The sequence below is a fragment of the Ictidomys tridecemlineatus genome, chromosome 9, assembly GCF_052094955.1.
Source record: "Ictidomys tridecemlineatus isolate mIctTri1 chromosome 9, mIctTri1.hap1, whole genome shotgun sequence".
Taxonomy (NCBI): Eukaryota; Metazoa; Chordata; class Mammalia; order Rodentia; family Sciuridae; genus Ictidomys; species Ictidomys tridecemlineatus.
The window spans coordinates 10,085,019-10,112,725 of record NC_135485.1 but is presented as its reverse complement, the minus strand read 5'-3'; the positions used below and the strand labels follow the sequence as shown (position 1 = coordinate 10,112,725).

Here is a 27,707-nt window from a genome sequence, read left to right as displayed (position 1 = left end):
TCAGTACCAGCATCTTCCTAGGATTACTGACAGTGAGGACCTGGGTCCCCTGTAAGGGAATCCTCAATTCATGTGGCAAGTCTGTTCGGTGGCCCCAAAGAGACAATCTCACAGAGTCCAACACAAGTACATTACTACAAAATGAATTTCTTCCGTGGAAATAACCCCAGAGAGTGGAAACGCAGCTTTCATGCTTGCATGTGAGGAGAGCGCCATCAGATGACGCTCATGGCTCTCTGCCTTTTCCGTTCTAGGTGAGAGAGGGCGACTGCTCTTATTGGCGTGGATGGGAAGGAGCTCCATCTTTCTCTCTGTGTCTCTCTCGATGTCACTGCTTATTTGCAAAAGTGAACATTCAAGAATAAGTCTTTACAGGAACACCCTGCCGCCTTGAATTCTGGGGTGAAGTCATAAATATTTTCATTTGTATTTACCCAACGCTTAGAGTTTACTACCAATTGGTTTTCAAACTCAAAAGGGGAAAAGTGGAGAATTACTTCAGCTTCTTTAAACTTAAGCCTGCATGTTGGAGAAAGCAGTTCGAGGTTGGTGTAGCTGTGTTCAGTCTCCTGAAGTCCATTTCCATTCATGGTCATGGACATCATGTTAGTCAGTCTTCACGGAGGTGGATGAGGGCTCAAAATAGTTCTGGGATCAGAAAATGCAGTTTTGACTTGAGTAGGCCCTTTGTGTTGTGTCCAGATCATTTCTGCAAAATAAGTTGTCTCCATTCAAGGAACGGTCTGAGGCTGATGGTACGACTTTCCTCTCACATACGGGGCATCTTTACCCTCTGCTGTTTGCTCATCATCTTCTAGTTCATGGGTGGCTGGAGTCGGGGCTCTCTGGTCCTTGTAGCAACTGCTCAAGTTGCCCTTGTGCAACATCAGCCACAGCACATAAGTGACCAAGTATGGCTGTGTTCCAGTAAACTTTTACTTACAAAATGAGTAGCAGGCTAACTCTGTTTGCCAGCCCTGTTTTACATTACGAGGCCCAAGCTCCTCAGGTTAGTATTCAAGTGCCCTCCTTACCCACCCGGCCCCTACCTGTCGCTATAGCTTCATGTACTATTGTTGCCTACTGTTTTCCCAACCTTCCCCTCTACTTAGAATCCACAGGTGCAGATTGGCTTTCCCACCCTCCAACACACACATGTGCACACACACACACACACGACACTCCCACATGCAGAGATCCTGCTGTTCCATGACGCTGTGACGTTACGCTTGCTGTTTTATCTGCCTGAAAAGACTTTCCACTCTCTTCATTTGGGAAGTCTAATCATCCTTCAGGGTTCTAAAATGACTCTCCTTGCTGGAAGGCTTTTCTTAGCCATTTATGCTTCTATTTACTTAGTGAATTGGTAAGAAATTTTCCCTGACTGTCCAGGGGGCTCCTGGGGCCAGTGACTCAAGTCTCATTATCGCAACATCCCTGGAGCACAGCACAGTGTCCAGAAAGGTTCAGCTGCTAAATTTGTGCATGACGGAGGCAGTGAAGTCAAGCAACCAAGAGAAAAAGGGGCGGGTTGTTCAGCAGATGCTATAAATGCCAAGTTTAGAGATTGTAGAGCTCACAGGCTTGTGGATAAGTCTAGGAAAGTCTTAGGGCTGTGATATTGCATGGAAACACTGGATCCTCTAAATGGTGGAATCTGAGGAATAAGCTGGCATGTTTTATATTCTTTATTTTCTACTTGAGTCCAGTGTAAGCAGCTTCTATTTTCAAGAGCTCACAATGCAGTTGTAGGGCAAGATGTCAGTCAGTGAAACAGAGAGACATGGGAAGAGAGTACATCGTCAAATGCTGGGGTCTATAGTTCAGAGTCAGTCCCGGAGAAGAGGATGATGAACAGAAGCTAGAATGGTTGAAAGAAAAAGGTGGTGTTAAGGTGAAAATACCAATCGTATCACGACATTCATGCCTTTTAGAATCCTTTCTATTGACTTACAAAATATGCCACCCAAATTATATATATCATAAGTATCCAGCTTGATGAATTTTTGCAAACCAAACAGATCTCTGTAATCAATACCTAGATTAGAAAACAGACTCCAGTATCTTGGAAGCCCCTTTGTATTTCCTTTATCACAACCTATCCCCCAAGGAAACCACCACCCTGACTTCTAACATCACTCATGACTTTTGTCTATTTGTGAACTTCATAGAAATAAGAAAAAATATAGTGTGGACTCTTTTGCATCTGGTTTGTTTTGCTCAACATTACATTTTGAAATTCATCCAAGTTATGTACAGTGGTAGTTTGTTCATTCTCATGACTGTTTAGAATTCCACTGCATAAGTATACCACATTGATAAATCCACTCTTCTGTTGATAGAAATTTGAGTTGTTTCCAGTTTTCCATTACTTTTGAATACTACTTTCTCGAAATGTATTTTGAGATACATATGCATTTCTGTTGAGTATATACCTAAGGAGTAAGATTATGGGATAATAAATTACATATAGATGCCTCTAAATTTACAATGGGGATACATTCCAATAAATCCACTGTAAATTGAAAATATCATAAATATTAAATGCATTTAATATTCCTAATCTACTGAAATACCTTAAATGTGCTCAGAACACTCACATTAGCTGACAGTTATAGAAAGCCATATAATGTAATATTTTATAATAAAATATTGAATTTCTTCTGCTGTTTACTGAGTACTGTACTTAAAGTGAAAAAACAGAATGGTTGTATGAGTATGCTTTCTTACCATTACATAGTTGAAAAATCAAAAACAATTAAAATTTGGGACTATTTGTATCTATTCAGCTCTCCTAAGTAAATTTAAACTGTGTTCCCAAAATGACTGTATCATTTTATATTCCCATCTGCAGTACAGAAAGCCCCAGCTGCTCCACATCCTCTTCAACTCTTGGTTGTATAAGTTTTCTTCATGTTAGCGGCTCTAAAGTGTGCTTAGGAGTTTTAATTTGCATTGTCTTGATGACTAATGAGGCAAAATACATTTCTAGAAATGAATCAACCATTTATATATCTTTTGTATTAAAATACTTTTCCCTTTTCTGTTAGGTTGTTACCTTTTACTCAATGATTCGTAGGGGTTCTTTATATATGTTGGATATATGTCCTCTATGAGATATGTGTGTCAAAGTCTGCCTTGTCTTTGCATTAGTTGCTTCTCTCATTAGTTTCTTATTGAATGAAGTACATTACCACAATTTCTTAATCTTCCCTTGAACAACTGGACTCTTGATCCTCCTAGTTTATAGACTCACTGGACCAGAAGTTCAGTTTTCTATTTCCATTCAGGATTTCCATTAGGAATATATAGAGATTGAAAACTGTAACTAAAAAAAAAAAATTAGATATCATCTTACTCTATTTCTTGTTTTTCTTTTGGAAAATTACAGGTCATAGGATGGTTAATTTACTCCTGGTTACAGAGTCCATGAGCAGCACAGCCAGGATTAAGGCCAGAGGCTGTTGTCTCCTACCCCAGTGTCTTTGCATAAGCACATTCACAGTTCATTAACTTAGAGTTTGGGAACGGAGTTTTGGGAGCGACAGCACAGTTGCTGAACTGTGTTTACTTCTGTGAGATTTTCATCAGCCCAGGGCCAGACGACTGAGAGAGCAGACACTTGTGAGACTGGTTCTCTCTGCCCCGTAAGAGGGAGCAGCAGCTCATTTTGGAAGTTCTCAGTATGCATTGCTAAGCTCTGCTAGGCTGTGCACAGCTTGATAGTTACTTCTCCATTCTAAAAATAGGAAGGAGTTATTTATGTTGGCCAAAAGCTTGGGACAACAAAGAGAGATGGAGGGCTGCAGTCCGCCACAGTTACCCTCTAATAAGTGATTGTGAAGCCCTGATTACCCCCAAGTGCTTGGGAAGTTATAAAGTCAAAGCAGCAATTCATCTCCCACTAAAGAGCTGGTGAAATTGCCTGTCAAGGTCGAATCCCTTCCCACCAGGGCCAAGTGCATCTGCTGAGGCAGCAGTCTGCCTGTGGGGAGGGACCGGCATCCCTACAGGCCACTGCGGCAGGAGGAATCCTACAGAAAGAGAACACCCAGGGTCTCTCTCAAGCAGTGTGGAGGTTAGCATTGCCCCCCAGGTCCCCAAGCTCTGCCTGCCATCCTGCTATCCCCTGGGGAATATTCTGTCCCTTCCTCTGCCACCTGGTAGGCAGACTGTATTTGTAAGAAACCAGATCTGACCAGAATTGCATTTCTACTTCAAATTAGCACTAATTATTTACATGTGTACCAGACGTCAGAAGGATAGGACATCAATGTCGTGCCCCAAACATGTAGCTGGCTCTGGAGGGCCGTGCTATGGATGATTTCTATGGTCTAACCTGGATTTTCCAATTCACATTTCAATCCTAAGCCATAGGAAAATCGGCTGTCTCTATAAGGTCAAAACTGGCCAGACACAAGAAACTTCAAGTAGTTTGATCTCACGCAACGAACTAATTTTATTGTGGTACTTTAAGTACGATAAAGGCTTTAAAAATGCTGTGTTAAAGTCAGATATGCTAGGATCTACCAAATATTAAGTAATTTTCATTCCTAGCCCATCCCCTGCTCAGTGCCCAGTTAACTATTTAATCCTCAAGACAATGCTATTGGGTGGAAACTACGGTGGGTTCTATTTTTGTAGATGAAAAAACTGAGGCTCAGGGGGTTGAAGACACTGTGAATCAAGCACTCCACCAGGAAGGGCAGCACTGGGTTCAGAGCTGAGAACCCAGAGCCCTGCTCCCAGCCACCACATCTGTGCCCCTCCACCTCAACGGCAAGTCTATGGCAAGAGCAGATGCTGAGGCCCAGGTGGTGAGCGGGGCTGCATCGTCTCTGTCTGCAGGATGCTTCCCCACAGCAGATGCTCAGAGAGGGTTTGCTGGGCACGTAGAGTAGTCAGGGCAAAATAAAAAAGGGACAAACCCCTCCCTGTCCTCAGTTCCCTGTGGAGGTGCACCAGCCCAGAACTAAGCCATGACCCACTGCCTTCTGGGACAGGAGGGAGGGGAGTGTCAGGCATGGCCAGCAGGGGGAGAGCCAGCTCCCCTCTCCTGAAAGCAGACTCTTCCCTCTAGGCTGCTGTCCCCTCTGTGACACCCCCAGCCGTTTTCTTGAACATTGCCCAGGGATGCAGATGTTTCTGGAGAAGGTCGACTTTCTGTAGGACTCTTCCTGCAGCAGTGGCTTGTGGGGACGCCTGTCCTCCCCATAAGGAGAGCTTTGCTTACTGAGCACGTACTGTGTGCCACCCCTGATTTACCTGTGAGCGGTATTTAGACTCAATCCAGCTGATGTAAAGAAGGAACGTGTCATATGAGCCTCAGCCACAGGATTCAGAGGGCTGTGAATACCCGCAAAGTCCTTCCCATCTCATGTGTGTGCACACAGAGGTGTTTCCAAGGCTTCTGTGCTTTTATTTTTATTTCTTCCTAAGAGGACTCGGCTTTTCTAAGAGTCTCAAAGGGGTGAATTATCCAATAAGATTTAGGAACCTCCTTAGGAAGAGAGGGTTAAGGAGAAGCTGCCATGACCTGGGAGAGTCTGAAAGCCTTTCACTGTAGTTAAGCCTCTGGCTTTACGACTGAATGGATCATTCAGGCAAGAGTGGAGCGGTCAAGAGCACTGATCAATGAAGGATGAATTACAAACTCTTAAATCTGTGTTATCTAAGCTACGTTGGAATAGAATGAAACATCCTGTACTGGTGAGATTGTGAAACCAGTTTTGTAATCAGAGGACTCCGTAACAGTGCCGGTGGAGGTGGGGGAAGGCTGACAGGACAATGTATGTGTTTGTTTCAGAAACAGAGAGGAGCAGGGAAGTAGGGAGAAAGTTCAAGGTTATCCAAGAAGTGAGATCCATCCTACTTGGACAGCACTTAACAGTTCACAAAGCTCCTTCATAAACATGCACTCAAAAGCTCTTCAAAATAGTCCTGGAAGGTCAGCAAGATGTAATATTATCAGCTGTTGATCTACAAAGAAATGGAAGCACAGAAAGGTTGACTTATCTCCCCAAGGTCACACAGTTTGCCAGTGACCACAGTTATATAAGATAGTTGGACAGAGTTGATTTTTTTTCCCTCATAGAACATATTAATAAGAAAGATACGACTGCCCATTTGTCTCTAATTCGGGACAAAAAAATAATAACAGGTGGATATGATGTTGGCTTCAAACTCAAGCTTTCAAATGTTGTACCAAGTTTGAAGGTTCCTAAGTCTTACTGGATCCTTCACCCCTTTGAGACCCTTATGTAAGCTGAGGTCAGGAAGAAATAAAAAGAAGTCTTGAAAACACCCCCGGTGCACACCCACGTGAAGCGGGCAGGACTCTGCAGGTCTTCACTGCCCTCTGAAAACGTGGCTGAGGCTCCTGTGAAACATTTCCCTCTCCACGGCAGCTCCATCTAGTTTACCTACTGCTCAGAGGGAAAACGGCTCGTGCAGACCTTAGCACTCAGTGTGTGCTCAGGAAGGAAAGCTGTCCTTCACACTCACAACGACACTCAAAAGCTTGAGCTTGGAGCCAGCCAGTCAAGTCCTTTGTGATGAACAGCTTGGGTTCTGGGGCTGGCCTGCCTGTCCCACCCCAGAGGCACACCTGCGAGGGGATGCAGACGACCTGGCTGTGCAGGACAGTCGCTGCCCCAAGTGACCCTCACCCAGGAGGGTCAGGAATTGTGAAAAAATACTCCAAGTCTTGTGGCCCTTCGTGATGTCACCCTGGGGACAGCCCCATACGGTTTCTGGGGGAAGTTACTGGCAGCTCAAGGCTCTGGAAGAAGCCTCCCTGACCCTGGGGGTCTCCTCTCCTTTCCTGGCCCTTCTCGAGGGAATTGCCTTTGTTGACATTTTGGGCCTTACAAGAAGGTGCCAGGGTAGCATCAAAGACGCCAGCAGTGTTCAGGGGAGAGGCCTGTTTGAGAACAGGGCAGGCAGCAGGAGAGTCCTCAGACAGGCTCTGATCTGACCCCCTGAAGGAGAGCGGGAGAGAAGCTCGGGTTGAAGAGCCGCGGGTCGCCCTGGGGTTCAGGAAACATTCTTCTAAGCTGATGGAGTCATTGAGCCAAAGTCACCGGGTGGAGGGATCCTGCAGCATATGGCCATTTGTGCATTACGCCTTGCGTTCAATCACTGCGCGGTAAGAAGCGTGTCCTCACGGTGTGGAGGTACGTCCAGGAGGGCAGCAGCTGGACCACCCCTGGGTGGTCTTTCAACAGGACCTCTGTGGGCCTTCTCCTGTGCATTCTGGTCTCTGGGCCTGATTCTGGGGATTCCAGTTTACATCACGGCTTGACAATTAACTGCCGGATGGATGGACGAGTAAAAAAAAGAGTTTCATTCCCCCTGACGGTCAGCATCCACAGAAGCTAAGAACTCCTAGGCCAGCTCCTTTCCGGCAGCTGTGACCTGAATGTTCTTCAGAGGTCCTGAGTCACATTGTTTTCAGAGTCCAGGTCCTTCCTCACCAGTTTCACTGGAGGGGAAAAACCAGGATGAGACAGAATGGAGCAGGAGATGGAGCAGCAGACATTGCTTCGTCCCTGGGGCCCTGGGGGCATGAGTAGGCATCTCAAAGAGGGCACTCACAGGAATGGGGAGGGGCTATGTGCTCGGCCCTGTCGATCACCACTGTGTGACCTTGTGCCAGTCACCCCGGAGCTTTCAAGAATCAATGTATCATGTGGGGAATCTGGCCCCCCAGTTTCCATGAGGACCGAGGGGAAGTCCACGAGGCATTTCACAGGCTGCACTAAAAAGTGCTGGGTTTCATTTGAAGATCCCATGCCAAACATAGGCTATTGCCTCCCTCATTTTCCCCAGATCCCTAGAAATGAAACAATAGGAATATTTTGAAAATTGATGAGCCTGAAATTATTATTCCAAATTTAAAAGCCCGGCGGTCTGTGGTTATTATAATGTCCAATGTTGTCTAAACATCACTTTCATGCATTGCCCCGTGGGAATTAGGGCCTGAGAGATAATAAGTCCCAGAGGAAGCAGCTGCTCAGTAAAGCAGAACTGTGATTTTTTTTTTTTAAATGTCATGGACAGAAGAGGCAAGGGGAGGGGTTGTCACTGGAGAGGATGCACAGGCTGGGCTGCCAAGCCTTGCCATTAGCCGCCTCCTGCAAGCCAGCGCTAAGAGGAGCACAGGAACAATGTGCCAGCCAGCTGGGAGCAGTCGGCTGCAACGTACGCAGTACATTAAGTGACTGTCCCCATCCCTGTCTTACAGGTTTCCATCTGATAAGGGAACCATTGGTCTGGATCGTGTTTCAGAAAGTGAAGGAAACAGAAAGACGCCCTCACTCTTGTGCTTTCCTGATACTGCCTCACCTCCTGTGCTGCTGCGTTAGGAGTAAACTGTCCTAGAAAATCAAAAATCACAACAACGACCTATGGAGATCTCCCATGGACTAATGGGAGAGACTTTGCTCAGAGAAAATCGAAGGTCAGGAAGTTCAGAGATGTCAACGTAGGGTCGCTGGCCTTGTATGAGAAGCCCAGTTAAATTTGAGTGTCAGATAAACAATGATTTTAGTATATATGTGTCCCATGCAATTAAAAACTTTAATTACAAAAAGACATAACTTTTAGTATAGGTATGTCCTATGTAAAAAAATAAAAATTTAAATTTAAAAAAATACTCAAAAAATTTTTATTGTGTGTCGGAAATACAAATTTGGCTGGGAAACCTTCACTTCCCACTTCAACAAAAACATACAGCTAGTTATGATGTGATCATAACCCAAGGTGTTCTAGTTGTGAAGTTTTCTACTAAATTGTACCAATCCCTCAATATAAGAATTAAATATGGGCCAGTATTTTGTTATGACGTGTATGGCATTTTCTCACATCCCATATTACTAAGCCCCTTTTAAACCAATCACTCGCATATAACCCTGATCTCAGAGTCTGATTCTAGGGGAACCCTCTTGCACAGCAAGAGACTTTAGGCTCCCTCACTCAAAACTGCCCCCTAACTTTACATGGGAAGCTAATAGCCCCCCCCCCCAAAGCAGGGACAAAACTGGCTTCTTTCAGCCCATGGGTAGAGAAAGGGAGTAACAGCAACATAACCCGCCTGCAGAGACAGCACGGAAGTTTCTAGTAGCCGCACCCAGAATTCAACCTTGGGGTCTACCCAGAGGCAATGGCAACCAGGCACCACTTCTCTGGTTTGCGTTTTTCTTAGCTGTGTAGCTTCCAAGTCTTGTTGTCTGACTTCTCTAGAAACCACGTAGCATCCAATATGCTTCCCACCAGTTCGTTTCCCACTTAGGTTGGCCCAGGATCATCTCCTTGTGTGAAACACACTGAGGAAGTATTCATGGATACCGGAAGAGGTGTGCGCCGCTGTGGGCCCTCAGGAGACGATGCCACTGGGCTGGTTGCCTGAACTGGTTTGGGCTACGGATGATGAAAATTCATCCAATCAAGGGATGGGATTCTGGCGGCCGACGTCCAGGTAGCACTCGTGGGCCACTGTAATAAAAGGCCCATGAAGGTGAGGTAAGGGGACCTCCTGACTCTGTGGTAGAACTCTGCGTAAGAAGTTCTAGAACTGTGGGCGTGTGTGACTGTGTCTAATGGAAGCGAGTAGCTCAAGGAAAGAAAATATTAAGCACTCAGTCCTAAATTCCTGGCCTCACAGAAAGTCCTGAAACCGTGGACTTTCACTGACTGAACTAGAAACTCCTTGGGTTTGGGGACTCTGGACAAAAGCCACCTAAATGAAACCTTGATCATTAATGGCTCAGGCCAGACGTGTCTTCTCAGAGCCAGAGATTTTCAGTCACGATTTCAAGTAGGCCTTCAGTGGGCTGCCCATTCGTGTCCACTCTGGGGTCCACAGGAAGAAGGAGTCAAGCCTCCATACTAAGGCCAATTTGACTGACACTGTGGTGTGGACGGGCAGAGTGGTGGGGTAACTTGCCGCAGCTCACACGTCGTCGTCAGAAGAGAAGGAGACACCTGCCCGCTCTGTCGCCTGCTCCACCTTCATTCATCCCACCTAGGGATTTGGATCCAGTGATTGGGATTTTTTGCCAGGTGAAGAAAGTTCAGCAGGTCCACAGGAGAGGTGCCTCCCCCTGAGGTTTGGGCCACCCAGACGCTGCTTCCTAGAAACATTGTGAAGAAGACCCACAGCAGAGAAAAACGACATTCCAAGAAACATGCCCAGAAAACAAAGAAACGGAGGTAACTTTAATACTATATCTCTCAAAAAAAAAAAAAATTAGAGAAAATCTCATTTGACACCACAGCATTTTAAAAGGTTCTGCTCGTCCTCTTAACTGGCTCCCAGAGTCTCCTTGAAGCCTCTGTTCCCTCCCCCATCTCCATCCTCCCCATCACAATTCACTCACCACCCCCTTCCAGCTGTCTGCAAACCTTGGCTGCTTCTGGGACAGATAACGCTCCTCTGTTTGTCTGCTTGGCCCCATGACGAAATAGCTGCCACCCAAACTTTAAAATAAGGCCCCAAAATAGGGAGGATGCTATAGCTTGGATCTGAAGTGTCCCCAGAGGCACCACCAGTCTGCCTCTGTGTGTCCCCAGAGGCACCACCAGTCTGTGGTACTATTGGGAAAAGGAAGAACCTCTAAGAGGAGGGACTTAGCTGGGTGCCGTGACTTGGGAGGCTGAGGCGGGAGGATTACAATATCAAAGCCGTCCTCAGCAAAAGCAAGGGACTAAGCAGCTCTGTGAGACCCTGTCTCTAAATACAAAACAGGACTGGGGATGTGGCTCAGTGGTTGAGTGCCCTTGAGTTCACCCCTAATATCCCATCCCCACCCCCCCAAAAAGAGGAGGGACAGAGTACAAGAAAGTTAGTCATTGGAGCTATGCCCTTAGAAGGGCTATCGGGAATCTGGTCTCTTCCTCTCTCTCTACTTCCTGGTTATCTCGAGGCAAACAGACTTCCTTTACACTTGCTGCTGTCATGAAGTTCTGTGCTGCCACAGGCCTAAGCAACTGGGCCAAGCAATCTTGGAGTGAAACCTCTGACGTGGTGAACCAAAAAAAAAAACCCTTCCCTTCTTATAAGCTGATTATCTCAGGTATTGGGTCACAGTATGGAAAGCTGACTAACAGAGGGTAGGAGATGGGTGGGAGGGGGAAATTCTCAGTAAGCATTATCAGATTTACCTTGGTGTGGGATAGGATGGGAAGAAGGGAATAAAGGTTGTGGTACCTCCTACACATCACATAAAAACATGGCTTTGCCAAGAGGGAATTTTGTTACGACACTTACTATCATAAATCTTAGTTGTCTGATCATTATAATGGGAACTCCCATTAAAATGTGTTGGTTTGAATAATAAAAGAGATAATACAATGTATACAGCCTCGTGCTTGGCACATGGGCAACAGACAAGGACTATAAAGGAAAGATGAAAATCCAACAAATCTTTCTACTTCCTTTTGACCATGCTTCATGCAAGTTAGCTTAAATGTTTTTACAACACTTAATCTAAAATGTTTTCAAACATTCAGAAAAAAAAAAGTTTTAAAAAATCACAGTGAACACCCAAAGATACCCAGCACCTAGATTCTACAATTTGCATTTGATTATAGTTGTTTTATCATGTATCTATCCATCCCCTCCTCCATCCATTACGGTCAGATTATTTTTGTTCCATTTTAAGTTGCAAACCTTGGTACATTTCTCTCCGGACACTTCACCATGAATACTGTTTTATTTTTAAATGATCTCTAAGAAGGACAACGCAACATAACCTTTTGTGTTCGACAGGAGTGCTGCTAGTTCTCCTTTTCTGCCAAAATGTAGGTCAGCCTCTCTCTCTCACTTTGGTCAGCTTCAAAGTAGCATATCTCAAAGCATATTTCACGGAACCTGGATCCAGTGTAAAAGGGGAAGCAAAGTATCTGTGGTCAAAATGATAGAAAGACTGGATTAAATTTAGTTTTGTAATGTTTTGGACCTGCAGAGTTCTCAGAGCCTTTTTTAGGCTAACGTGCATATGGTCACAGGGGATCCACTCACTCAGCCTACTTGGTCAGAAGAACCCCCTTTTCTTCTGAGCAATGTGTCACCTAGGGGTTCCATAGAGAAAATTTGGGGCAAGGATGCCTGTACCTAAGTCCTGCCCTCCTTGCTCTTTTCCTCAGAGCTCATAATTTCCCCTGATTTCTGGTTCTGCAAAGTTAGTTTCTGCAAAGTTTCTCCGGGTGGCTTAGATCATATCTGTTTCTAATCATTATGATCCTTTCCATCGACTTCTCTAGAACACACCCTCTTTGTCCACAGTGCTATCACAAGTTTGTAAATGTGAAGGTCAGCTCTGCCCTCTGGGAAATCATCTTTGAGATCAAGGACGGAAAGATCATAACCCGGTTGATATCTCACATCTCTCATGTGAAACTTCGTATAACCCCTGACGTCTGGTTGGGGCGCCCTTGTTCCTCCAGTCCTGCCTTCCCATTCAGAGGAGATCATAGGTAAAAGATTCTGAAAAACTGCGAGTCACAAATAAAAGGTGCTGTTTTTATGACATTCGTGTTAGAGAAGCAGAATCGTAGGATCTGGAATGACCTTGACAGTGTCTCCAGACTGGTCCTATGGTGGGACGGCAAGGAGGCACGGTCCTGGTGTTTTAATCTCTCTCCAGAGGGGTTTCGTTTTCAGTTCCCCTTTGCAACCTGCCAGGGGGTTCAAATAGAGCATCTTGCTGCTCAGAAATGTTCTAAACACTGGCCTTTCTTTAGCAGTTGATGAAATGTCTTGTTCATGAAAGTCTTAGGAGAGGGGAAGCATGATCCCTCTTTACACTTGTGTCTATTTTGTGACAGGGACCAGAAAGCTTCACTTGCTATACCACAACGTGAGACTGAGCAAGGGAAGGTCTGATTCTCTGGTAATGATCCATGTCAGAAGGAGCCCAGAGGGTGGAGAAGTGAATGAGCAGAAATCATTGTTAAAGAGAAAGCACAGCTTAAGAATGCAACTGCGTGGACGCCTTCCTCCAGAGAAAATATAAGTGCCATTTTAATGTATCTGGTGGACCTCTCAATGTTGAAAGCGTTGGGGTCCCCTTCCTGGGCAGCCTTGATTTTCTTGTTCACCCTTCAGTAAACTAGACAAGACCCCCTGCATTCTTTCACTTCTCTGAGCCTCTGAACACACTTGCCTTGGCCTGAAATACCTCACACATCCCATACACCTAGGCTGCTTACAAGCACAGATGCAATGTCTAGGGACAGTTTCACAAAACAGCATAGAGCAGGTCACATACACTGAGTGCTAAAGAGCACAGGGCCCATCTCATCCATAAGTATCAAGTGAATGAAACTAATGTCAACTAATCATCAGCTGAGGTTATTTCTAGTATGTGTCCAGGAAGAAGTGAGCTTTGAGAAGTCTGGAAGCTGCACATTTATGGACACTATCAATTTGTAAACGATATGGATATTATAATACAGAACATTGTATCCTGCTATAAAATCTATTGCATGTTCTTTTCTTGTGTGCTTATATCAAAAGGTGCTCTTTAGAGTTCGCTGCTTTAACTCCTAAAAGTTCTAATTAAAGATGATTCTTGACAGATTTATGCACAAAGCTGATCCCTCTTGGATTCATTCATATGCATGTGATTCACCAAACACATATAATTATATGTGCCTCTTGTTTGAGGATCCATATGCTCATGCTTTGTTTTGAAGCATCTCACAGTTAGAGGAAGGCAAATAAATCTATAGTCCTAAGATAATGTGGCATGCACACTGTGGTGGAGATGCTGTGTGAGGAATTTTAGGATCACGATGGGGAGAGGTTTCATAGAAGTGGGGACACAAAGCAGAGCTTTGGAAGGTGGAGGAGGACATAGCCAGGTGTACATTTGATTGGAATGAATCCTCAAGCCAAGACAAGCTTAGTTTTGTCCCTGTCCTTTGTACTTGTGTGACCTTGGATAAGTTCCTTCAGTTTACTAAATTTGTCACCTATTTTGTGAAAGTTGGGAGGAGAGATTCCTGTGCTTTAGAGTTGTTTTGATAATTAAATGTTAAATGTAGACCTATGGAAGGCAGTAGCTGTATTCTACTTCCTTCTTCTGTCCTTCCCTAAACATGATACGGTGTTGGCGGCTGTCCCATAAAGCAGTGCACACGTTGGATTAAAATTCCTGCAGGGAAGCTTGGCGTGACTTTGGGTACAGTGAGAAGTCTTTCTCTGACCAAGGAGGATCTGATACAAACAGACTTATCTTTACAACTAACTGAACATTCAGAGGTGCCAGGGGTGCTACCGTCTTTCTGCTCCTTGTTCTTTCTGTACATCGGGGTCTCTTGCTGGCTGGGAATCATGGTGTTCAAAAGAGACCAGGTTTGTCACCAACATACTGAGCTGCTGGGTGGCTTTGTGCTTCTAGCTCTAATGATATCAAGGGCATTTAAAGTTTCAGATCTATGTGTAACTACAAAAATAACCAAAGGGATACTCAAACAGACTTTAAAGAGACGTGTACCCCAAAAGTGCTTTTCCTAGTTTTTAACTCAGAAAAAGAATCCAATAAGGCAGGCTGTGAAAAGGACCTAAATTGCTAGTTTCATTGAAGCTTTGACTTTGTAGGGATTTTTCTAAGTGACCTGATTTCAAAGCACTCCATTTCCCCAGTGCGGCCTTTTCTGTCACATCGTCCAACATCAACCTTGACATTTCCATATGTACTTCCACAAAAAAAAGGCTCTCCACGAACGTCTCCTGAGCAAGGCTTAAATAGAACAAGATTGAAAAGCTTGTCAGATGGTTTTCTCCTCTGCTTTGTTCAGAGAGAGGAACCTTCGCTGTGGTGGACAGATTCTGGATGCTCTTTCTCCACGCCTCTGCCTCTTCCTTCCACCTCTAATCTCTGTCTGCCTCAGGCTATGGGACCAGCTCTTGTGAATGAAAACTATGGACATTCTGAGCTCTTGGGGGTGCTATCAAAGGCCGAGGACACGGCCTGAGTTCATTCTCAAGCTTTCTCAGCCAGTTGGTGACAACCCACAACCAACTTGTGAAGGAACTTCAGAGTCACCAACCTGGCATTGGGTGTCTTCTTCCCGGCTGGGTGCACCCCATCTCCACTGCACTCAACAGCTCACTGTGCCGCAGTCTTTTTGCTGGCTGGGGGTTCCAATTGTACATGCCACCCACCTCCCAGCGCAAAGTCCTCCTTCTCCTCCTGAAACCATCCCTCACAACACACCTGGGGAACTTATTTGTTCTCTGAATTCTCTTGTCTTTTCATATGTACTGTTCTTTAGATCTTTATTTTCAATTTTTATTTTACCTGACACCATCTGTGTTTATATGTCAAGAGCCTGATATTCTTAATGCTTCAGAAGAGCCCGAACTCTCTTAATTCATGATCATATTTTTTAAGATTTTTATTTTATTACTTTAAGAATTTAGAATTTTTGATTGATATAATACTTGCACACATTATGAGGTATGATATATTTTGGAATATTAGGTAGTTATCCACTCAGGGCAATTAGCATATCTATTGCCTTCAATAGTTATCATTCTCTTCTGGTGAGGACATCCATAATCTTCTATATATTTTGAGATATATAATGTGTTATTGTTAATTATGGTTTCCTGCTATGCCACAGAACACCAGAACCTATTTCTCCCATCAAACAATAGCACTGTATCCACTGACCAACCCATCGCTCTCTCCCCCATTCTGCACCTATTCTCCTTAGTCTCATAACCAATATTCTATCCTTGTCTATGGGCGGAATAAGTTTAAAGTCTACCTAAGAATGAGATCATATCTTTTAGCACAAGTAGAACACTTTGCCCACAACAGGTATTTCTGGCTCTGCCATGATCAAGATCGATTGCTGCTCTAACATACAAGTTTCAAAATGTGCAATGGACCAACCACAGCAGAAGGCTGTTTGTCATTATAGACCACCTGAAATAAGTGACATTTTTCAGCAGGTGGCTTTCCTCCCTGTACCAAGTCAGGAAATCCATGTTCCATTCCTCAGGCACTCAGAATTTCCCCTGATGGGTTCCAGGCTCACCCTGGGGTTCCCTCCACCCTAGAAGCCATAGGGGGGAAAGGCATGGAAGAGTGCTTGTGGACTGGCACCGTGTCTGCCACTCACATCCACTGGCTGGAGCTCAGTCACACAGCCAAACCCGCCGGCAAGTGGGCTAGAAATGCTGTCTAATTGAAGCCCAGAAAGAAAAGCAACGGCTTGGAGCCCAGAGGGCTGCCTCTGCTATAGGTCACCTGAGCTTCCTTCCCGGGCTATGCCGTGGAGGAAATGAAAACCCATGTCAGGCAGTTGTGAATATTGCATTGTATGACAATTATAGAAACTTTCTTTTCTCTTGGAAAAATTAAAAAAAAAAGATGAATGAAGTGATCCTTCTTTTCCTTTCACTGTTAACTAAAGGGACACTCAATTCAGCTCATCAGACTGTCCTACTACCTCACCAAGGGAGGTAAGGGAAGCTAGTGTATTGTTTTAGGAGGAAACACACACACACACACACACACACAGACACACACACACAGACACACACACAGACACACATACACAGACACACACACACACATACAAAGATGTTCTCTGTTAATTCACTTAATCAGAAAATTGAGTTGGCCATAACACTTCATTCCCTATGCAACTTAATTAGTGACTAAGTGACTAATGGAAGTTCTACTAGGCCTCGTGAGTGAAATGTGGGCCAGTGTGTGTGTGTGTGTGTGTGTGTGTGTGTGTGTGTGTACCCAACCTTCAACTGCCATCACCTATGCACTGACTGTGTCACAAGCTTGGAATTTACACATTAGACTCTGAATTGCACCAATAGGACCTTCCTATAGAAGGCACTCCACAGATTGACACAAACCCTGGCCCAGAAACACATTGATCATGGTAGGCTGATGGCTGTAATGAACAGTCTAAATCTCAGTGGCCTGAAATAATAAAGCTTTACTGCTGGCTCCTATCTCAGTTCAGTATGGGCTGTGGAGGGAGTGAGGTTGGGGTGCTCCTACACATGCAGTCTTGGGGATCCATGTCCTTCCCTCATGGGCAGGACTTCTTTGCTTTCTCCAAGACCCTTGGAGTCCTCTACTGGATCCTAAATCCCACTGAGGGATGAGGAAAAGCTGGAGTGCACGAAAGCTACCCTCTTAACTTTGGGCAGGAGGTAAGACATCATTTTCACTTACCTCCCATCAGTGGGAACTTACCATGTGCCTGAGAGGCAAAGCACTTGATATCTCTGAAATCAGTTTCCTCATCTATAAAAGAGAAATAAGTGACAAAGCAACTGTGACTCTAGCACACAGGAGGTGCCTAATTAATGTTTGTTGCTGCTGATTCTCAGTTTACTGAATGTAGTAGGAAATCCTTTTTGTTCTCAAGGACACACTGGAAAGCACTAATCTAAGGCTTTTTAAAGAAATCCAAGGTACCATTAGAATGAAGGGTGAAGAACCAAGGGAAGAGGAGAGAAAATGAGCCAAAAGAAGAGAAGATGAGGCTAACCGAGGGTGTCAGTTGTACCGACGGTTGCTGCCCTGTTTTTCTCCATGCTTGATCTCAGGGAAGGTTTCGGGGTAACAAGGACCTATTACTCAGAATTCCCATGATGAGTCACAAAAAAGGTGGAGGTAGGAATCATGTGGACGCTCGAGTCTTCTGCAGGTAATTAACCAGGAGACCAAGCGGGGAACTTGCATCAGACCTACAGGAAAACAGTCACACTATTAATCTCTTTTATAAGAACAGCAACACCTAGAAGGCCACGCATCCTGGCCCTCAGCAGAAGCAGCACTAGCCCAGTTTCCCACATGAATCACTCTCTTTGAAGGCAGACCCAGCCCCTGCAGAGACCCGGAACCTGTTTTTCGTCGCCCCCCTCCCTTTGGTTTCATCTTTCACCACACTGTTCATGCCCAGCCTAGTGACCTATTTTGATTCCCTACAAATGCCTGGCGCTCTTGCACCTTAGATTTGCAAGGGCTCTTCCCTGACCCTAGACAATGCTTCAGTGTTTTCTTTCTCTTTCTTCTCCCCGAAGTCTCAGCCAAAAGATCACCTGTCTCAGGGAGCCTTCCTGTTCTACGTGGGTGCTTACCCTGTGTGTTCTGATGACTCCGTCTCACCTCTCCCAGCACCTGTGACAATAATGACACAAACGGACATTTCCCATAGATGATGGATTTCCTCAGGATAAGACATTGACCTTTATGTACCCGTTGTGTGTCGGTCACGTAACCATTACCATTTGCATCGCTTTTCAATGAATGACATTTTTAATATCCACAATAACCCAAGAATGTAGGCACTATAAAAATTATGTTTATATATATTATATACAATAATAAAGTATTTGTGAATATATTACCTAGCATGTATTTATGCATATAAATACATATTTAAATATAATTGTAACTCAAATTAAAATGAGAAAATAGAGCTTCTTCAGAAGTATATAAAGATGAGGTTCAAATGGACATCTGTTTAATTCCAAGGGAGTTGTAATTTTCTCAAAGAAAGAGACATCATCAATTAATGGAATCAATATAATTATTATGAAGAGTGTTACGGGGGTACAGTTCTGAGCTGTTTTCCTGCCTGGGTTCTAGGCTATGGGTTTCCAACACTTTCCGCTGGGGTCACCACAGTCAGGCTGGTGACTCGTGGCAGCTACAGGTGAGACACATCTTTCTTTCTTTTATTTATTTATTCTGATTTGTTATACATGATGGTAGAATGCAATTAATTTCATATTACACATATAGAACACAATTTTTCAAGACACTGGTTGTACACAAAATATTTTCACACCATGCGTGTCTTATACATGTACTTAGGGTAATGATGTCTAACTCATTTCACCGTCATTTCTACCTCCTTGCTCCCTCCCTTCCTCATCCTCCCCTTTGACCTATCTAAAGCTTCTCCATTCCTCCATGCTCCAACCCCAGTCGCCATTATGGATCTGCATCCTAATATCAAAGAAAACATTCAGCCTTTGGTTTTTTGGGATTGCTTACTTCACTTAGCATTATATTCTCCAACTTCATCCATTTACCTGAAAATGTCATGATTTTATTCTCTTTTAATGCTGAATAATGTTCCATTGTGTATATATACCAAAGTTTCCCTACCCATTCATCTACTAAAGGGCATCTAGGTTGGTTCCACAATTTAGCTAGTGTGAATTGTGCTGCTACAAACATTGATATGGCTGTGTCCCTGTAGTATGCTGTTTTAAAGTCCTTTGGGTATAAACTGAGAAGAGGGATAGCTGAGTCCAATGGTGGTTCCATTCCCAGTTTTCCAAGGAATCTCCATACTGCTTTCCATATTGGCTGCACCAATTTGTGGTCCTACCAGCAATGTATAAGTATGCCTTTTCCCCTACATCCTCACTAACACTTATTATTGTTTGTATTCTTAATAGCTGCCGTTCTGACTGGAGTGAGATGAAATCTTAGAGTAGTTTTGATTTGCATTTCTCTAATTTCTAGAGATGTTGAACATTTTTTTCATATTTGTTGATTGTATATCCTCTTCTGGGAAGTGTCTGTTCCATTCCCTGACCCATTTATTGATTGGGTTATTTGGGTTTTTGGTGGTAAGGTTTTTGAGTGCTTTATATATTCTAGAGATTAGTGCTCTATCTGATGTGCTTGTGGTAAAGATTTGCTTCCATTCTGTAGGCTCTCTATTCACCTCACTGATTATTTCTGTTGCTGAGAACACCTTTTTAGTTTGAATTCATCCCATTTATTGATTCTCGGTTTTAATTCTTGCGCTACAGAAGTTTTATTAAGAAAGTTGGGGCCTGACATGATGGAGATTAAGGCCTACTTTTTCTCTCATTAGGTGCAAGGTCTCTGGTTTGATTCTTAGGTCCTTGATCCACTTTGAGTTTTGTGCATGGTCTTTATAGAGGTAATTCAAGTAAAATGGGGTCTTGAGAATGGGAACTTACCAAATGTGACTGGTGTCAACAAGAAGAGATTAAGACATGCTTAGAGGTGAGACCACATGAAGACACAAGGAGAAGGTTGCAACTACATGCCAAGAAGAGAGGATGCAGAAGGAATTGACACTGCCAACACCTTGATCTTGGACTTCTAGCTTCCAGAACTAGAAGGTAGAGAAAATAAATGTCTATTGTTTAAGCAACCCATTCTGTGGTACTTTGTTATGAAAACTCTAGCAAACTAATAGATCCTCCCTCATCCTTCAGCACCTTCCACACAAGAGAATTAGGGGCATAAAAATGGCTCACCTAATTTTTAGGGATGAGCCCATGGGTCCTGGATTCATAATCACTAAGTCTGATTCATTCATCTTTTTTTTTCATGTAACTCATTTGCTTATCAAATAGTTGTTAGAAGTTTACCAGGGGCCAAGCAGTCTACTTGCTCATTAAAGAAGTTCCAACATCTTCCAATCCTTCATGAGGGTCACCGTGGGCAGAGGACCAAACACAATTTAGGCTTCCAGATATCTCTCTAATCTCCATTCCTCCTCCTTTCTCATGAACACAATCTTGCTTTTTGAGTGTTGACATTATGGTAAGTGAACCCCAGAACCCCATGTAGACAGAGGTGGCCACTTGAGAAAATCTGGCCAATGGAATAGAAGTCCTGGGTGTAACGTGGTAGACACTGGGACACCTCATATAGATCTTCCTTCAGCCAAAGGCTTGCTGCCCCAGCATCTGGAAGAACTGTGAGTGGCCAGGGGCCAGGATCTTCAGGCGTGGTCTCAGCTGTGGAGAGCTGCCGCCCTGGGATGGCCCATGAAGAGGCTCAGGGAGGAGGCAGTGTCATGGCCTAGTCATCTCAGCTGTGACTCAGGAGCTCCACAAGGAGTCCTCCATGGGCCTACACAGAGGCTCTCCTTCCTCCTCTGCCCATTCCTGTTTCTGTCCCCCTCTTTCCAGAGTGTCAGTTCGGATGGCACCCCTTAACAAACATCTCACACACCAACTCTTTCTCGTGCAGCTCCAGAAGAAGCTTCAGAAAGATGAGGCTGCTCCAGCTGGCATGCATTTTCCCCATTGTCCTATCCCCACTGCACACACTAATGCACATTGGCTGTGGTTCCAGCCTTCACCTTATAGCCATAAGGCAACGTCAAGAATGGAAGCCACACGCTGAAGGGTGTGGAGCAAAAATCAAAATAGCCAGGATCCCCGACGACTACAAACCACCATGCTAGTTATTCTCGTCTTGCTTATCTCCACATGTCTTGTTAACTAATAAAAATGAATCTCCTGATATATTTAAACCACTGCTTTAGATCATGGGTTCCTGTTAAATGCAGCCAAATATAGTTTTCATCTGTACGAAGCATTAAACAGATATAAATAAGTGATGCATTTGTTTTAATGCAAAGTCTAATAAGAATACGTAATTATGGATGGGGTGGTGCAACATTTTCCACCAGGGTTGAAAATGTCCCTCGAAGGTGGAAGGAGTTCAATGCTTTCTAGTTTATTTTTAGCTTGTTTCTGATATTTTCTAATTCAAATAGTTAAGTCTTGACCAAAGAGGTAGGTAGATGGTAGATGAGGGGTGGACATAGACAGATTGGCAAGAAGATTAAGGAGTGGATCCTCCAGTTTGCCCGGGTTCACTCTGTATCCTTCTCTTCCCAGTTCTTTGCTCTGTGAAGCCAGCCTGCCTGGATACATCCATGGAAAGAGTGAGGACATTGGATAGCTATTACCCGGTTCCCTGCCTGTGGTACTTTCTGTGGGATGTCTGTGCCCCTCTACCAAAGGTCACTGTTCCTCTCGATTGACTTCTTTCTGTGAAGCTGTCTTTACCTTAGATAGTGGTTAATCTAAGAGCTTCAGATAGTCCAGGAGGTCTGTGAACTTTAATGGAGAGTTTGAAAATGCATGTTTATAATCACTAACCTCTAACCCATACTCGTCAGTGATCAAGTTAGGCTACACATCATACTGGAATTAGCAATGCTCGTGGCTGGCTGCTATAACAGATCTTTCCATATCACTTCAAAAAAGGCGTAGTTACGTTGAAGATTCTTTTGTGCCCACCACTGCATCAGACCCACCACTAGATCTTTCATGTTGTGTGTTAATAATGCAGTTCCTCTGTTAATAAATTGCAAAGTTATTTGACTCAGACATTTTATTCATAGGATTCCAGGGTAATTAGCTTCTTTGGTAATTGTAAATATTTTATCAAGCTCATTTAAAATCATTATCTCAGGATAGGACATTTGGAGTCGATCAGAGTGACAAAAGGCTAGAAGCCCATGAAGTAAACATTTCTTCCCCTGGTTCTTTCAGCCTAGCAGCGGTAACTGCCTCCGTTGCCTTCATCTGGGGGGCTGCACCACCCCTATGTTTTCCTACATCCTCCACACCTCTGCAAGTCCTTCAGTTGTCCTAAGGTTGGCCCACACTGACTGTGTCTTTGTAGGACACTGATTGACAGACCCTACAAAGGATTTTGACTTCCATGTCAAGAGTGGCCCTGGAAGCTTGGATGGGTCACTGGATTGCTGTGAGCTTCTGTTTTTCTCATTTGTAAAAGGAAGAGAACACCCAACATCAAAGCATCCAGGCTGTTATTGATCAGGAAGAATCAATGAAATACGTTTGAATATTGTTTGACACGCTGAAGGCATCACACACGCCACTTTGCTTTTGGCTCCACTTTCTTTCCCTTCCTCTTCTACCCTTTTTTTTTAACCAGCAGGTTAGCAGACCAAAATGGACCCCGACAGCCTAAAGATAGGTGGCATTTCAGGGAATAATTGTCACTTGTGTTGTTTCCATAGTTAGGACTTCAAGGCTGAGGCACAGAGAACTGTGTTCAGTCCCTTCCTCTGTAATTTTTTAATTGCATGTCTGAATGAAGTAAGTTCTCATTTAAAAACCCAGAACAATATTCCTAAAACATGGATAGCATAGAGACACCCTTTCTAAGAAGATTTAAAAAAAAAAAACACAGAGTGATCTCTCAGTTTTGTCCCATTGCACTGATTTCAAGATTACTCCCATGTGTACAGATTCACTGAAGATAGTCCCCATGCTTACATTTCTTATACAGCTATGAATCAAAATCAAGTTTCTGATTAACCACAGGAGAGGGTATTCAGAGGATAAATGGAACATAGGTGGAAATGTCATTTTCCTACCTCAAATACATAGAAAAAATTATCTACAATATTGATGTAAAATAAGAATACTCCACAAAGACCAGAAATTATACAGAATTCCTGAGAGGCTTGAGGCAGATGAATAGGTATAATTGACAAGCCATAAATTTACCCAGGGCGTCCATGCTTCCAATTGGGAGTGGTAGATGGTCTGTCTTGATGCTCAGGACAAGATGCTGGAGCGAGAGGAAGCTCTAGGGAACTCTGAGTAGTCAAGGTGACTTCTACAATGGAGAAACATGTCGTGCCTCCCTTCTCTCCTCACCATCACCCACTTGTGAGGGTCACAGAGGAGGGTCTGTACCTTGACAGGAGCAGTAAACAGAGACATCGGGGCTGAGAGGCAAGATAGCCCCCTGAGAAGCTTGATGCATTCAAAGGAAACAGAGTCTCCATGACGAGAATACAGGCTACTGAATGTACCAGTGAGTGATTCCTTGACTTATCATCACTAGCAACAGGGAGTATATCTAAGGTGCCAAGTGGATAAGCAGAAACCCCAAAATGCAGAGACCATTACAAAATCAAGCATCGCCACACATTAAGAAAGTCAGTCTAATACGGGTAGACAGCACACCCAACTTAGTTCTTTGAGAACTAAGAAAACCGAATGAACGTAGCGCATACAGAGAGATGAGAGACGGCATTGCAGTCAAATAAAAAGAACCACTAGAGAGCTTGGATATAGAAAATCATGAACCTAAAAGGGAAAATTAGTAGCTGTAATGAAAGTCAGAATGTACAGAGCTGAGGGAGAACCAGTGACTGGAAAAGCCACTTGAAAAATATTCTGAGAATACCCCAAATGAATGACAGTGGTGGAAATATGAAAGAAAAATTAAGAAACTAGAAGGAGAATTCAAAAGTCCTTTAGAAGGGTTCTGGAAGAAAAGAACACAGAAAAGTGGGAAAAGTGGTAAAATACAAACAGAACAATAAATTTGAATAAGAAATGAGCATTCACCTTTAAAGGACCTACTAGGTACTGGCAGGAGGAATATGAAACGATCCCTATCAAGATGTATCATGGAACCAGGCGCGGTGGTGTACGCCTGTCATCCCAGTGTGACTCAGGAGGCTGAGGCAGGAAGAGTGTGAGTTAAAACTCAGCCTCAGCAACCTAGCAAGGCCCTAAGTAACTCAGCAAGACCCTGTCTCTAATAAAATATAAAGAAGGGCTGGGGATGTGGCTCGGTGGTTAAGCACCCCTGGGTTCAATCCTTGATACCAAATTAAAAAAAAATGATATGTTGTGGAAAAACTCAGACCACCAAAGGAAAAGAGGAAATCCAAAAACATTTCAGGTAAGAAAATTTCAGAAAGCCTGCCTACAAAAGAATCAGAATCATATTGACATAAATATTTTCATTCATAAAATTAGATGCAAGAATAAAATCTACAGTATCATCAGGTTTCTCTACACTCAGACAAACTATTGTTCAATCTGAATAGGAGGATGAAAAAGACACATATCACTGACTTGGACATGTCATTTGATTGCCCTTGAACTAAATAACTAGAAGTTTTACTTGGAAAAACAAACCACAATAAATCCAAGGAGGAAGATGTGTGGTAAAAGAAGAAAATGGAATCAGTAAAATATATCAATAATAAATAGCAGTGTTTGGTTTATTAAAATGCCTGGTAAATAAATCTCAGATGACCCTAATAAGGTAGCTGAAAGTAGACTAAGGAAAAAGAGAAAATTAAAATATGGTTAGGTATTGTCCAATTAGGGAAGAAGCCATAAATACCAATTAACCTAGACAATAACAACAACAACAACAATAAACAACCGTGTTTAAAAGTGTGTGTTTGAACTGAGCACAAAGAGCTTGCCAGAACTCTGTGCTCAGGGACCTGACTCTGCTTCATCCAGGTTTCCACCCACATGAGGTCATGTCCCTGAAGACGGCCTCAGCTCACAGGCTGATTTTGTTCAAGAAAACACAATGCTGCTAGACCTAAAAATGAACATGGCCCAGACCCACACCACCAAACCGTATTCAGATATTTCTATATGTCCCCTTCAGCAATTTTCCATTTCTCTTTAGCCTCCCCTAGTCCCCACAGTTCCTTGTTACCCTTCTTTGAAATCCCCTTCTGTTCCTTCCCTGTCATCCCTTTAAAATCTTAGCCAGTTTGGTCTTCGCTAGAGTTGAGTTCAGTTTATACTGGAGTCTCCTCTTCTGCAGTAGTCTGAATGAAACCTATCTTGGGGCCTTTAACAAGTATCTGGTGCTGTTTCTCACTGACAGTGTTTAAATATCTGGATGAGGATGTGTGTAATAAGTTGGGTGCGGTGGCGCATTCTGTAATCTCAGTGGCTCCGGAGGGAGGCTGAGGCAGGAGGATCTAGAGTTCAAACCAGCCTCAGTAACAGTGAGGTGCAAAGCAATTCAGAGAGACCCCGTCTCTAAATAAAATACAAAAAAAGGCTGGGGGCGTGGCTCAGTGGTTGAGTGCCCTGGGGATCACTCACTGGTACCCCCCACCCTGAAAAGAGTTAGTATAATAGGCTCTACTTTCTGGGTCTCTGGTGACCTATGACCTACTTCAGAGAGTGTAGCCATTAAATAAGGTCCCTTTGAGAAGACGCTGAAGCCAAGAGCTGAAGAACATAATGAGGCAGACTTCCCAGGATTTCAGGAGCAGGCTGAAGCAAATACAAAGGCTGGAGCCACAAGCAGAAGTTAACATCTGGGGGAAAAAAAGAGAAGAAAAAGGGAAAAGTGAGCAAGAGGGAGAGTGGTATGTGGGGAGTTGGGGGAGTAGCTACAGGACCTTAGAGATCTCGGGGCTGCTTGGTATTTTGGCCATCCGTGTTTCTGCCTCGAGGTCGGTGATGCTTCAGAATGCTTTATGGCCCACCTGTGCCCTCATCCAGCTCTTGCCTCAGGTGGGAACTTTAAGAAGCCCAGGACTGTGTCTCGTCCTTGACATTTTCCCAGAATTCGACACATTGCTAGCTCATAACAAATGCTCAATAAAGGGATAGCCATTCATCCCTGTGTTTTTATTTTATCTCTATTTAACAAAACTTGAAAATTCTGCCAGATTTGAAACGGAACAGAAAAAGACAGGTACCACATACCTTCTAATGATTCTTCAAAGAAACCTTAGGCAGTCTAGTAAGAAAAGCTATAGCTGCACACAAACCCATTTCGCAAGGTCCAGGCTTCAGTGGGGAGGGCGCTCCCCAACATTTAACACGCCTCTGATCTTTCCAGCCACACCCCACCATTACCTCCAATGCTCATCACCTCAACCTACAGGGAAGCTTAGACCCAGGAAGCTGGAAAACTCACTCCCATTCTAAAATGCTAAGCACTCTGACCTGGGACACGTGCCCAACCCTGCTCACTGTCCCACTGGAACGGTTCTTGCCAAATTCAAAGACTGACTCATAAAATTCTTCTCACCAGGACATTATTAGACACCATGAGGCAGTGGGAAGGATGGCAGGTGGCAGTAGGCTGACCCTTCCACCTAAGAGAAGCATCTCAAAGGACTTTTTGTGCCCTTTGATCAAACAACGTGAAGTGAGATGACATTTCACTCACTATGGTGAAAGAGGCACTCAGATGAGAGCACTTCAAGGTGTTGTTGACTAACATCACGAGACGGATTTAGCCCCCTACCCTGAATCATGGAGGACATGAGTCTGTTCTTTGAAAACAGTAGTCTTTTCATGTCTTATTTTGGAAACACTCAAAGGTGTTGTGAGCGCATGGCTTTGCATTCTGTGTGGCTTTCCACTTACTCTTGTATGAGGGAGAAGTCTTTTGTCCCTTGAGGATATCTAGAGTAGTAGGCAAATTAGTTTTCTCTATATTAAGAAACAGAGTTATCTAAACCTTTAAATCAGTAAATACCCTCATCTCAGTCCGTATTGCAGGTGATGCAGGCTGATGAGCAGAGAGGCCTCTGGCTTGGGCATTTTGAAAACAAAAATCTGACTGGATGATTCTGACACACACTCATAATCAACTTATCATTTAAAAAAACAGAATGCATTTTGGCTTTCTTTTTATGCTTTTCTTGTGCTTGGGGTGTGTGTGTGTGTGTGTGTGTGTGTGTGTGTGTGTGTGTGTGTTTGTGTGTGTGTGAGTGCCGGTGTGGAGGAGTATTTTGACTTACGCTGCTCATTCTCTGGGGAAGGCAGTTTGAGAGGCATTGCACGCTGGAATAAGTCCACGTGACAAATTTCCTTACTCATCCTCTTATAACCTGGTTTAGACATGTCCATCATGAAGCCTTTTCTAATTCACCCAAGCAAATTTGATCCTTGTCCTCTTTTGACTCTGTTCTATTATGAGCAGACATTTACCAAGGGGCTCTTAACCCTGTGCAGTAACTGATGCCTATCTGTCTCCTCCAGCCTATAAGGACCTCACGGCCTGTGTCGAATGTGTCTCTCTCTAACTTCCATCCTCTGTGAACTTTTGCTGATTAAATGAGCTTGAATGAGGTAGAAATAATTCCCAACCTTGGGACTA

General features: G+C 43.8%; 2 long non-coding RNA genes across 2 annotated transcripts; both read right to left on the bottom strand.

Moving 5' to 3' along the window:
• Positions 1-8,644: 8,644 nt before the first annotated feature.
• On the bottom strand, positions 8,645-18,492 carry LOC120892406 (uncharacterized). Its single transcript, XR_005737081.2, has 4 exons — positions 18,128-18,492; positions 17,536-17,734; positions 17,238-17,288; positions 8,645-11,904 (listed from the first exon to the last, which is right to left on the bottom strand). It is a non-coding gene; the product is annotated as an uncharacterized LOC120892406 (long non-coding RNA).
• A 9-nt stretch (positions 18,493-18,501) lies between these two features.
• Positions 18,502-26,550, bottom strand: LOC144366621 (uncharacterized). The gene is made up of 3 exons (XR_013425706.1): positions 26,303-26,550; positions 25,764-25,908; positions 18,502-20,151 (listed from the first exon to the last, which is right to left on the bottom strand). It is a non-coding gene; the product is annotated as an uncharacterized LOC144366621 (long non-coding RNA).
• Positions 26,551-27,707: the final 1,157 nt, after the last annotated feature.